Genomic DNA, 13,996 nt, shown 5'->3' with positions numbered 1-13,996 from the left:
GGGTGTTTGGCAGGAAACACTCTAAAACAAGCACTCTTGCCACAGCATAACTAAAGGCATCTTTGTTAATATAAAACCTATTTATTAAACTATGAAACAGGAAAAAAGAAAAGACACAACCATTGTTAGGGGTTGCGAATCTCAGAACTTAGAACGCCCCACAAGGAGAATTCTACAATGTCACTCGCCATCCCTGGGGGTGGTGTAGTTCCTATAACTTCCCACCTGGCTCTGGGGTAATACGATAGGCCAGTGACATTCATTCCACCGGCGTGGGCTGGCCTGCATGCTGTTGTTTCTTAGAGCTCTCCTGAGGCCTGCCAGGTGACCTTCTCTTTGCTGAAATGAGGCATTCAGTAGGGTGTTAAGACACTGGGGGTTCATGTAGAGATATGTGAGACTTTTTTTTCTATTCCATAACATTGTAAATAATTTTTAAGTTGCCTTTAATTTTTAATAATTATAGAAGAAACACATGCACATTGTAAAACAAACAAACAAACAAAAAACAAAAAAACCCTGCCCTTAATGACCTTGCAATCCAGCAGGGAAGATACAATAATAACAAAAGTCCATTTCCTAAGTTTCTGCTGAGTACTAGGCTCCAGTCTTCACCACAACCTCGGAAATGCCTCTGAGAGTCGCACGATGTTCTTCATTTTAAGGGCAAGGAAGGTATGTTGTAGAAAGTTAAGGGAACTTGCCAAAGAAACATAGTGAAGCCAGCAAGTAGAAAGTTAGGTCTGTCTGATGACAAAGTTCTTGCTGCCTTTTCTACTCAATCACCTTGCCTTTTAACCAGCAAATGATAAGTAACTAAAGCATGATATGATAACTATTATTATAATAGTATCCTCAAAGTACTACAGGCGTATGGCTGAGAAGGGAGAAAGGCTGATTCTGGCACCATGTGCAGACTGCGCATCTACTCCATATTGGTTCAAAAGGCGCATATAGTTGAGAGTTAATACATCTCTCCAGAAAATTGAAAAAGGTCGTAGAAGGTTGAAAATGAGTGAATGGAGCAGGGCCAATCAATCAGTTGCTTTTAGAAGTAAGTAGCTATTAGAGTTTTTCTTGTTTGTTTTTCAAGCTTGTTTCTTCTGTGCTTTTTAAACTCTAAGTTTATTCATTTTTCTACCTTTTTTTTTTTTTTTTGAGACGGAGTCTCACTCTGTTGCCCAGGCTGGAGTGTAGTGGCATGATCTCGGCTCACTGCAACCTCCGCCTCCTGGGTTCAAGCAATTCTCCCTGTCTCAGTCTCCCAAGTAGCTGGGATTACAGGCGCCCACCACCATGCCCAACTAATTTTTCTTTTTTTTCTTTTTTTGTAGTTTTAGTAGAGACGGGGTTTCACCATGTTGGCCAGGCTGGTCTCGAACTCCTGACCTCAAGTGATCTGCCCACCTCGGCCTCCCAAAGTGCTGGGATTACAGGCGTGAGCCACCATGCCCGGCCCTTTTCTACCTATTTCTTTATAGATAATAAGTCATTTTCTAACTACCTATCCTCCTCTTTTAAACTTAAAATCTTTTGTCTGCTTTGTTTTCATAGTGAACAGCCATTTTTCTTTACTCCTGGAAATCCTGTATTAATAGGAGCAGCAATGCACTCAGCTTAAACAGCTACATGTTTCCAGCCCCCTGTAATGGATAGCGGTAGCCAATGAGATGTACCTAGGAGTTGGGTGAGGCTTCCAGGGAAATCCTGTAAAGGAGGCTGACTGGCCCGGGAAGTCTGCCTCTTTTCCCTTGCTGTTTCCTCCTTTCTGCCGAGTGGAGCGTAGCTATGATGCCTGGTGCTTTAACAACTATCCTGCAATTATGAAGCTAACTTGAAGATGAAAGCCAGTACTAGAGCTGGTAAAGCAGGAAGGTAGAAGGAACATGAGGCCTTTCTGATAATGAAACTATGAACATAGCCCAGGACTGTCCACCTCTGGACTTCTTTGTCATAAGAGAAAAGCAAACCTCTGTCTTGTTTAAGCCATTGTTTCTTGAGTTCTCTGTTGTATGCAGCCAAACCTAATTTATACCAACGTGATTCCTCTAATCTAGATGGGTTACACTCTTCACCAGTGCATGATTGCTGCATGCTCATTAGGATCAGTGCATTCACTCTTGCTGGTTATCTGGCTTATAATGTTCTCCGTTCTGCCTTTGTAAAGCCTTACTGTCCTTCAAGGTCCACTTCTTCCATGAAGCATCTTTGGCTTCTCCAGCCTTCATTGGCCTCTCTCCTTCCAACTTCCAGGCCTTAACATACTGCACAATTTGGCAGGAAGCTGTACCACCGAGCACTGGTCACTATTGGCTGTCCGTGTGGGTCTGCCTTTCTGACTCTACTGTAAGCTCCTGAAGGGCAGAGCAATGTCTTTTACTGCTTGTATTCCTTATCTGGGCTCATGTCTTTCTCTAATCAAAAATATTATTTTCTTTTCACCTTGGCCCTTGGTAATCTTCTGCTGCTGTTTCCCAGAGACACTATAAAAGGAAAACTTTTTTTCTCTTCTATAACATTGTAAATAATTTTAAGTTGCCTTTAATTTTTAAGAATTATAGAAGAAACACATGCACATTGTAAACAGTATATATAGACATTTGTAAATGCAAAGTTAAAGGGTTGTTTGCTAACCACCCTCTGCCCCAATCCTACTCCTCTCCTGAGATAACCACTGTTGACAGCTTCCTGAGTAGCTTTATAGACCTGCTGCAATCCATTTATAATCATACATTGATCTATAAACATTTGTTAATATAAAAATGGACTCCCAGTAAACATAATGTTCTGCAACTTGCTTTTCTCACTCAGTAGCCTATCCTGGATATCTTTCCATGTTAGTACATCTAGAGCCACACTATAATTTTTTGAAATTATACTTTAAGTTCTGGGGTACATGCGCAGAATGTGCAGGTTTGTTACATAGGTATACTCGGAGCCACACTACAATTTTTAAACAACACATAGTATAGGTGTTCCATAATTTATCTAACCAAATAACCATGTAAACAATTAGGTTGTTTTCAATTTTTGCTGTTACAAAAATAGTGCACTGAGCATAGTTGTATATGTATCCTCATGCCTTTGCATATATCTTTAGAATAAATTATTAGAAGCAGACCTATGTTCCCCTGAATTCTGAGCTCAGTAATATTATATCTTTAATCATTTATTTCACTATCTTTTCTCTCATCTCCGGGAATTCTTTTTAGTGGGTTGTTGGCCATGTGAGATTAATCTTGAACACTTTCATTTGTGATTTCATATTTTTTGTGCATTTCTATTTTTAAAAACTTTCTGGGATATTTCCTTAACTTTATCTTTAACCTTCTGTTGAATTTTTAAAGTTTACTTTCTCATATTTTTAATTTTTGAGTACATTTTCTTGACCTCTGATTGTTCCATTTTCATAGTGCCTGTGCTTGTTTCATAAATATATTGGTTTCTTGTATACCTCTGGAGTATATTAATGAAAATTTCTGCAAAGTTCTCTTTTTTCCCCTGTATTATCTTTGTTTTCTTTTTTCTGTCATTTAATTCTATAGCTTAATTTTGGACTCCCAACTAGGCAATATGACTAGCTGTCCATCTTTGAGGTAGTATCCAGGCATCTGTGGTTTTTAAAATTCCCTGGGTTATTCTGAAACAGTTCCAGTTCCATATTTTGGCTATTAATGGTGCTGCAGTAAACATGGAAATGCAGATATCTCTTTGATATATTGATTTTCTTTCTTTTGGATATATACCCAACAATGGGATTACAGGATCATATGGAAGTTCTATTTTTAGTTTTTTTGAGGAACCTCCATACTGTTCCCCATAGTGGTAGATATACAAATTTACATTCCCACCAGTAGTGTATGAGGGTTCTCCTTTCTCCACATCCTCAGCTGCATCTGTTATTGCTTGTCTTTTTGATACAACCCATTTTAACTGAGATGAGATGATACTGCCTTGTGGTTTTGATTTGCATTTCTCTGAAGTTTCCAAACTTAGTTCTTGGGTTATATGTTATGAACAATCAAATATATCTGAATGAATTTTAAAAAGACTTAGTTAAAATATTTGTATATAGTTTTTTTGAAGGGTGGGAAACTGATTCATACCAATTTTATTTATAGATTTTCCTGTCTTTTCCCTTCCTCTGCCTGCTCTTTGTAAATAGAAAAACAGGATCTTGATCCTCTTTAATGAGTAATAGCTGTCCAAAGCTATACGTGCATTTTGCAACTTCCACATGACATCATGTTCAGAACATGAGAGCTTCATTCTCACCATCTGTCATGTCACCAGAAGTCTTAAATATAATTACAGCCCATGTGACAGTTGCACACCCATTATTTCCCACATGTATTATCAGTGACTAGTTGAAGCACCCTAATTAAAATGGTGTTAGTGTCTCAATTATCAACTCTGTTTTTTAAGGGTTTTTATTATATAACTATGAAAACTTGCTTTGGGCTGAGATTTAACATGTTTATGTCAGTGTTCAGCAGGTGTTAGAGGACTGGAGAAATGCTAGATTTTGAGTTGTTCTTCACACCTGAGCACTCTGGTGGTGTGCCTGGCAACAAAACTGCTGACTAATGGAAGATTTATAGACAAACCATGCATTTGGAACATCATCCAGCTGGCCTGCCTTGTACAGTTACGCCCTGGAGATCGAAAAGGGGCCTTTCAGTTGTTTTAAAATTTAAAAGGTTGCCTACAACTTGAGGATACCTGGAACCATTTTGGCAAGAAAAAGCAGTGATCTAAATAATCACTTTCTGAGATGAAGACTGTTCTAGATCCTAAGAAAAACCTCTGTAGTTATTGGCCCTTCACAAGTCAAAAAGGTCTGGCTCTCTTGAAGGCCAGGAGATATAAGCTGAAAATTGGTTTCCTAGAAATTTGGGTTTGGAAGGTTTAGAAAGGAGCAGAGTAACTGATTATCTATATAGTTATGGATTGGTTGACAGGTGGAAAAAAAAAATGTATCTGGGCTAGAGTCTAAATACTTCCCAAACTACCCTTACATTTCAGGATGTCCAGGAAGGGTGGTTCCCTCTCTACCCAAAGCCCTTTGAAACAGGACTGTGCGACAGAACTTTCTCTGATGATGGAAATATTCTCGATCTGTGCTGTCCAATGGGAACATGTGGCTATTGAGCACTCAATATGTGGCTACTGCAATGAGGAAATGAATTTTTCATTTTACTTAATTTTAATAAATTTAAATAGCCACATGAGGCTAATAGTTATAGTGGAGAGTAAAACAGTCAGTAATTTTCGTTGGGGTTACTACATTGAGCAGTGACGATGGTGATGTTCTTTAGCTACAAGTGGCCACATCTCAGTATTTAGGAACTGAATAGAATTGGTGTTTCCTATAAAATGGAATCTCATTATTATATTTTCCTCTTTTCAGAGTGAATCCCCTGAGAAGTTCTTGAGGTATGGGCCTGGCTCTAGAGGGTAAAAAAATTGCACCTAAAAGAAGGTCAGGCCTGGCGCAGTGCTCACGCCTGTAATCCCAGCACTTTGGGAGGTGGAGGCGGAAGTGGGAGGACTGAGGATTGCTTGATGCCAGGAGTTTGAGACCAACCTGGGCAAGACCCCATCTCTACAAAAATAAATAAATAAATAGCCAGGTTTGTGGCACATGCCTGTGGTCCTGGCTACTGGCTACTTGGGAGACTGAGGTGGGAGGATTATTTGGGCCTGAGAGTTGAGGCTGCAGTGAGGTGCAATTGTACCACTTTATTCTAGCCTGAGTGACAGAGTGAGACCTTGTCTCAAAAAAAAAAAAAAAAAAAGTCAATATGCAAAGGAAGGGTCTCAATACTGTGAATCTCTAGAGACTGGCTCTGGAGGTGGAGTAAATCTCTAATGATAGAATTTTAGACCCTAAGGAATCAGCTGAAAAGAAACAACGTTTCATCAATGGAGCATCCCCAGTGTTTCCAAATTGCACACATGAAAACTGTTGAACTCTTCATAATTATTGGGCTGGCTCCATTCAAAAGGCATATTTATAATTTCCCCAATATCTTCTTTTTGCTCATATAAATATCAATGTGAAAGTATCAGCCACAATGAGTTCCATGTGCTTTCCTGAAAATACCTGAGACTAATATGGACTTGGAGAACATAGCTGCATGATGACTTTTGTAGGCTCTGGGCCCTTTTGCCTTCATATGCCCCTTCCTGCAGAAAAATAAAAATGTAAATAAAAATTATATTTTACTCTTGCATTGTTATAGATACAAATATATTAATACTAAATATTTTTTAGTATTAATACTAAAATAGAAAATACTAAAACATTTCCTTTGACCTAAAAGTTCATTTTTCTCTTTGGATTTTAAAAGAAATTAAAATATTTTTTGGCCTCTATAAGTATTATAGACCTTAGGCACTGAGCTTGCGATACCTGATAGGTAAGTTGCCCCTTTAGGGAAGATCTCATACTGAAAACTGGCTAAAAACAACCTATTATTTTCTTCAAAGATTGCAAAATATTAATTTTGTGCATAGTTGGTGCTCAATAAATACCAATTGACTAAAAATATTCAGAGATGTTAAGACTTCTCCTGTAACAAATCTGAATATTTCTCTCTAAATCTCTCTAATATTTTGCTTCTCAGAGTATTGTCCACAGACCAGTAGCCTCAGCCCCAACTCAAACTTGTCAGAAATGAAGAATATCAGACTCCACCTGATACGAAGTCAGAATCTGCATTTTAACAAACAAGTGACTCATGTGCAGATTACACGGAAGCCCTGCTCACAGGCAACTTAAACCTGATGGTTTAACATTAGAAATGGAAGAGCTGATTCCCCTTAACCTCATATAATTGAGGGCAATCCTCACCCTCCTCCAGTGGCAATACATTCAGTTCCTTTAGTCAAGTGGTTCCGAACTTTGGTTGAACATTGGAATCGCCTGGAGAGCTTTCAGAAATGACCAACACATGGGCCCCATTTTCTGGAGATTCCGAATGATTGATGAGGTTGGAGTTCTGGGAATCAAGAGTGTGTTAAAGCTTCCCAGGTGATGCTAATATGTAGCCAGAATGAGAACTACTGTGCGGATTTCCCCATGAGATCTGTCCCCTGGCTTTAATCATGTTGGACTCGTCTCTGTGTTCTCCAACCTTCTTAGGCTGGAGACCCAAGTTTATAATCCAGAAATAATTTCTTGTCTTGGGGTCTGCCATGCCCTATTAATTATCTCAAAGCTCTGAAGTCTTCTCCTAATACATCCATACACTAAAAGATTAACTGCCACCATTTTCTGAATCCTTATTGTGTGTCCTATAATCACTTTCAGTCACGTAATTCTCACAATGATAGTAGATGCTATTCTTATGCCCATTATACAGATGAGGAAATGGAGGCTTAGAAAGGTTGTATCTTCCCAAGGTCATCCTATTTCTATTCCAGAGTTTGTTCATCTCCTATTAAATCTACCATTTTCTAGTATCTTGCTTTCACTTAAGAAACACTAGTAATTTCCTAACTCACATGGCTAAACATCGGATTTACAATTATTCAATTTTTGAGAATTATTGACAAAGGAAATATAATAAAGGCCAGGAAAGAATTAAATACATAATATAATTAGCAGTGGTTATAGTTCATTAAAGTTTGAAAATGGTGACAGTTTTCTTCTTGCATAATGGATGTGATAGTTCAATTAAAAAACAAATATTAAATACTCCAAAAGTGCCCTGCATTGGGACTGTGAAGATTACAGGGGTGAGGAACAGGCTTTGTCCTTGAATTTCAAGTTGAAGAGAGGGTAAGAGCCTGCAGTTGTCCAACATGTGACAGTTAATATAATCAGGTGCTACACTATGTAGTAAGGCCATTATGCTTTGCTAAAGTTCAGAGGGTAGCAGAAACCAGGACAATGTAAGGATTTATGGAGGACGTCTATCTGGAGTGAAGTATGTAAGGATGAATGGGGATTGAATCTCTAGAAAAGACAGAGCTGAGCTAGGACATTGGCATGATACTCACTATCATGAAAGTTAGAATTTCCCCAACTGAATGGTCAGCCTGGTTTCTTGCTGCCTGAATGTGCCTTGTCTGTAGAGAATACATAGTCTTTGAATTCAAAACAAATGCTGTCCCAGCCAAGCTTAGCGCCAGCAATGTCCTGAGTGACCTACATCTGGAGCAGTGAAATCAATCAGATGCAAAGGGTTATTTACACAACTGATAGCTTCCTGCCTCAGACAGTCACGGCTTCTTTTAAGGTTGCTGGAGCAAACACTTTGCTTAATATTTGAACCTAGAGAAGTTGAAAGCCAAGTACTTATTTAAATATTGATCAAGCTCGGGGCTTGAGAGCAGGCAAGAAAACTGCAGCTAGCATTGTATGTCCTTAGTGGTAAGAGTTTCACAATTACTAGTTTTGCTGGTTTCTTTCTTTTTAGTGGGGAAGGGACTTGGGGATAACTTCTTATAATATTTGTTCCTCTTTCCACATTTTCTAGTTTTTTAAAAAAACATATACATACCTGCCAGAATTTAAAAAAAATAGAGATTCAGTACTAGTGATATGAAAAAGGACAATAACAACAAAGGTTTCTAACACATCACCATGTTTATTCATCAGAGTTTGAAAATCATTTTTGTCTGGCATGTTGATTTAGTTCATCTTCAGTTCTAGCGATTCTCCTGCCTCAGCCTCTCGAGTAGCTGGGATCACAGGCCTGCACCAACACACCCAGCTAAATTTTGTGTTTTTGTAGAGACAGGGTTTCACTATGCTGGTCAGGCTGGTCTCGAGCTCCTGACCTCAGGTGATCCATCCACTTCAACCTCCCAAAGTGCTGGGATTACAGGTGTGAGCCACCACGTCCCGATCGAAATTTTTTCTATTTTTGAAAAGAATATTACTGCTGTTATTATTATTATTATTATTTTTGAGACAGAGTCTCGCTCTGTCGCCCGGGCTGGAGTGCAGTGGCTGGATCTCAGCTCACTGCAAGCTCCGCCTCCCGGCTTTACGCCATTCTCCTGCCTCAGCCTCCCGAGTAGCTGGGACTACAGGCGCCCGCCAACTCACCCGGCTAGTTTTTTAAATTTTTTTAGTAGAGACGGGGGTTTCACCGTGTTAGCCAGGATGGTGTCGATCTCCTGACCTCGTGATCCGCCCGTCTCGGCCTCCCAAAGTGCTGGGATTACAGGCTTGAGCCACGCCGCCCGGCTACTGCTTTTATTTTTATCTTGTGTACCTTGACAATGAGCAGGAACTCTTTTTTTTTTTTTTTTTTTTTTTGTGGCAGCGCCTGAGGCCAGGCCTTGAATTCACAGCTCTGTGGGGCTGAGCGGTGGAATCAGCTGGGATGACAGCCCAGGTCAGCAGCGTAATGCCAACGTTGGGGCCTTTTTCCCAAGGAGGAATTGTAGACTTTGCCTTGGAACAGGGCTAAGGCCATTCAGACACACGATGGTCTTCTCTTACTAATCTCAGCCTTTCTCAGCATTCCTATCAGCAAGGTGGGCTGGGGAAGGTGGCGGCTGGAAGGGAGACAGAAAAGGCCCAGGCCCAAGAGAAGTGGTGGCAGCCTGGGAGCTGGGCTCCTTTCTGGCTTGGTATCTTGGTGGCCAGCTTCCTCGGGCCACACCTTTATTATGGTTCTGTGGGTAGCCAGTCTTAAAAGGAAAAACAAAGCAGAGACTCAAGGTGATTTTATAAATTTTATTAGAAACTTTATATTTCAATACTAATTTCTTTACAAATAGTCTTAACTACAACACTTCCTGCCACAGAAGACTCAGATCGGTAATTGTACCTTTAAAGCTGTAACAATGGTCTTAAGTCTGTATGATGAAAGCCTGACTGATGAAGAGGCTTGGCTTCTGCTCTTGGGGTTGTCATCACATCTAAGAGGAAAACCGCTTTGGAGGATACGGGAGTCCCCTTCACATTGCTGTTCATTGTAAAAGTGGTTATGGTTTTCATACGTTTTTGAATTAAGACTTGCAGCCACTTGCGTGGATAAACGCGAAGGGAATCGCAGCTTGCAAAGCTCCGCCGGGGAACATGAGCTTCAAATAGAGGGCAAATGCTGTTTTTAAAAATAATATTTCCTATTGTAATAGACCTGGGCCGTATTATGTCACGGGTGTGGTGGCTTTTGGCTGGGAACACCCTGAGCCTCCCTTGGGCCTGGCACAACTCCTTTTGCGAGCCGGCAGCCCAGCGCCTTCCTCGGGAGGCGCCGAGGCGTGGAGGCGCCCGGGGCGCAACTGGCCCTCCTGTGGCCCGGCAGGTCCGCGCCAGCCTCCGTGCCTCAGAGCTCCGGGCCGGGGGAGGGAAGCCGAGGCCACCGGCCGCCGCCCCGCAGCGGGAGGGGGCTGGCGGAGACAGCGCGGTCGGGGCAGCTTCAGGTTTCCTCCTGGAGCCGGTGTCGGGCGAGGCAGGCGGGCGGGCCTCGCCATGTGATGCGGCCGCCGCGAGCCGGGCCGGGAGGTGGGCAGGCGGGGATCCAGTGGCAGGGGGGAGGCGCGGGGGGGCGGGGGCGTCACCCGCTGAGGGCGCAGCCAGCCCGGCCCGGGCGCGCGGCCGCAGCTCCACCCCCTAAAGCCTGGCTTCAGTCCTGCCGCCGCCAGGCGTTGGCATCGCCGGGTAGAGCCTTCCGGACTCCGGGCGGCGGCTGGCGGGGGGCGCGTTCCGAGGCGCCCTCGGGCAGGGCGCGGGGGCAGCGCCTCGCCTGGGCTCTGGAGGCTGCGGGGCCATCGCTGCAGGTAAATGCTCTTTGGGGCTCCATGGTCTGCGTTTCCCTGCAGCTCTGGGTGGAAAAGTTTGCCCACCTGAGTTCGCATCCGCAGGGCCACTTTCTCCAGGGTCCCCAGGGATGCGAGAGTCAGCAGAGGTGACCCGGGAGCTCTGCAGGCGTTGCGGCGCGAGGGCTGGGCGCCGCCTCTCGCTCTCCTGGGAGCGGCAACAAGTGGAGAGGGCGGTGCAGCCTCGTGAGGCGGCGGCGGCAGCTGCGGAGCGCGGGGTCGCTCGGGCGCACTGAGAGCTGGGGGCTGGGCGGGTGAAAGCCCAGCCAGTGTCCTTCGGGAGCCAGGGAAATAAACAGCGCTCCTGCGGTGGAGAAGAGAGAGCGTCGAGAGTTGGTGTCCGTCCTTCCCATCCATGCTTCTGCTCCGGGGCGGAGGGTGCTTGGCAGGGCCAGGACCGCAGAATGCAGACGGAGCGCAAGCTCAGGACACACGCACTACCACTTACTCGTGTGGAAGCATTTGCTGTGTTTCAAAAGGCATTTATAGTTACCTTGGTTGGGAAAGGCGGTCAGAATTATGTGGGACTCCTTACGCTTATTTTATGCATTTGTTTCCCCTTAAATACCCGGGGTGTATGTGGTGGTGCCACAGCCTTCCCGTGCTTAGGGTTTCCGAATGACAGGCGGGTGTTTGGCCAAGAAGGCACCATTTGGGTCGAGGGCTGTATGGAAACTGGGTGCTCAGGCGGCCCTGGAAACCCAGCTCTGGTTTCCCAGAGACCAGTTAGATTTCTAAGAAAGAATCCATCTCTAGAGGCCCACAGCGTCCCCGCATTGGTTGACTGGGTGGGCCGAGAAACAGTGGTAACATCTGTGTTTGAGCAGCTTCTCCCGCCTAGACCCCGGCCTGCGTCTCCACAAATCTCCCCACACCAGGAGTTATAGAGGTTCACCACGGACCACACCAATTGGGCAAAATACCAAAGAAAGTAAGGTCTTTAATATTCGTTTATAAAGAACTGATCATTTGGGATTCCATGGGGACCCTGGCTTTCTGAAGCGTTGTTATCTCGTGTTCCTAAGTCCTGAAGCTGTCAGGGGTAAGTGAAATCCTGTTTTCGCTGCAAAAACAAATCAAGGACCTGCCCTTGTTAGGTTCTGTGGCATCTACTTTGTACATGACAATCCAAGCAGAGTGGTAACTTCTGGGAAACCTGGGAAGGTTTCTCCAGATCTGTCCTGGGTTTTTAGTTACACATTCTTAAAGCACATGGGTATTTGCCTAATCTTGATTAATAGTCCAAAGTAACCCCTTTGGAATATTTGGAGAAAAGAGATGAATCTGCAAAACCCTTTGGAATTTTTAATACAACATAGTATTTCAATGTAATGTCTGATGTGGACTTTGTATGTGATTATTGTGCTGATTAACTTTGATCAAATAGGAATTTGGCTAGCATCAGATATTATAGCTAATGGTTAGGGAAACTGAGGCACAGAGCTAGCTATAGTGTGACTCAGATGAATGTCTTGGGTAAGGGGAGAATGGTGAACAGAGAATCAGTGTTTGTTCTGCTTTTGACTGTTTCTTTTTTTTTTCCTTATCAAAACCACACAATCTGGCCAGCTAAGAACAGGTTGTATAACAGGCGTGTCATTAGACTTTCCTCTGAAGTACCCAATTGTCTTTTAAGCAGTTTATAAACGCTTAAACGTACAGAAGAAAATAGTAGTTAATAACTAAGTTTCTATGAGATGTCTCAGGAGACTCACTTGGGTGGGTTTCATGCTTTTTTTTTTTTAAATCATGTTTGGAATCTTTTCTTATTGTGTTATAAGAAACTGCACTTGTGGCTAAGACTTAAATTGGGCAGGAATTTCAGGTGAGCTCTGATACATGACCTCCTTTAGTATGCCCTGTGAGAAAAGACTATGTGTTCTAAGTAGGTATTAAAACAAATTGCAGCACATACTATTACTTTTATATTAAACATTCTGTACACCACTATATTGGTACCCAAGCTCCAACAAGTCCTGCCAGTTTATGACCAAGGGCTGAATTCCAAGAAAAAAAGATTCATGATATAAATGTTGGAAAAGCCTCAAAAAAGATTCATGATATAAATGTTGGAAAAGTCACCTAAATTACCTAGGCTGACTATAATTTTATTATGCTTTTATTCACTAATCAGATATGACAGATCTGGTTTGGGTGGGTTTTGTGTAATTGCATTTGTATTTATGTTGCTTTTAGTGAAGCAGAGTAGCTCTGGGATTCCCCCCTGCCCCTGGCCCCCACCCATAACCTTAAATATTTGTTATGAAGAGGTGGGTCAACCTGGGCAACTCCTACTGAGGATGTAAAAACAGTGTTACATTTGAAGTGCACCAAATTCAGGGAATTCTGCCATGCTAAAGTTGTGCTGTAAATATGCCACCCTGTCCAGCTTGAGTCCACATCTCTTACTTAGGCAAAGCGGGGCTTTGAGATATTTTTCTTGCTTAAGAAGTGTAGGTCAGGTCCTGTATCACAGAACATTTTGCTCTGATTGGATGACACTCTGTCATTTTGTCCAGTCTCTGTGACCCTTAGTTCTTTTGTTATTATCATGGTATTGGAAGTTCTCAGAAGCCCAAAACAGTGTCACTCTACTGTTTTGCCATTTTGACAATCTCTATTATGGGGCTCTCTTTCTGAACATGTTCTTCATTTACATTCATTCAACTAATATTTGTTGAAGGCTTACTATGTGCCCAGGACTGCTCTTTGCTTTGATTCTCTGATCTTTGGATTCCATGTTGAAGGTGACACTTTTCCGGCTTTAGAGTTTTTAGGGTCTTTTGCATTTTCAGAGTAGAATTTTGCACACTCCACATTAAGACATTTGGCTGGCCAGGGTGGGAGTGATGGCTCACACCCATAACCCCAACACTTGGGGAGGCTGAGATGGGAGGATTGCTTGAGCCCAGGAGTTCAAGACCAGCCTGGGCAACATGGCAAAACCCTGTCTCTACAAAAAATACAAAAACTAGCCAGGCATGGTGGTGTGTGGTGTGTGCCTATAGTCCCAGCTACTTGGGAGGCTGAATGGGGGAGGACAGCTTGAGTTGGGCAAGTTGAGGCTGAAGTGAGCTGAGATGGTGCCACTACGTTCCAGTCTAGGTGACAGAGCAAGACCCTGTCTCAAAAAAAAATTAAAGACATTTGGCTGGCAAAATAAGTCATGTAACTTATTTTTTTTTTTTATGCGATAGTGCATCTTCTTAAT

At 42.8% G+C, this 13,996-nt stretch overlaps 1 protein-coding gene across 3 annotated transcripts in view; it reads left to right on the top strand.

The window, feature by feature from the left end:
• Positions 1 to 10,581: 10,581 nt before the first annotated feature.
• ARHGEF28 (Rho guanine nucleotide exchange factor 28) overlaps positions 10,582 to 13,996 on the top strand; it is a 313,178-nt gene continuing 309,763 nt past the window's right edge. For 2 of the 3 annotated variants that reach the window (XM_050793496.1, XM_050793501.1), the window contains exon 1: positions 10,582 to 10,746. The gene's annotated coding sequence lies outside the window, so the exon portion shown is untranslated. The remainder of the gene's footprint in view (positions 10,747 to 13,996) is intronic. The other variant, XM_050793497.1, reaches the window with a different exon arrangement.

The sequence above is a fragment of the Macaca thibetana genome, chromosome 6 (genome assembly GCF_024542745.1).
Source record: "Macaca thibetana thibetana isolate TM-01 chromosome 6, ASM2454274v1, whole genome shotgun sequence".
In the NCBI taxonomy this organism is placed as follows: domain Eukaryota; kingdom Metazoa; phylum Chordata; class Mammalia; order Primates; family Cercopithecidae; genus Macaca; species Macaca thibetana.
Note: the sequence above shows the minus strand (reverse complement) of the source record. Positions and strands in the feature narration are given on the sequence as shown.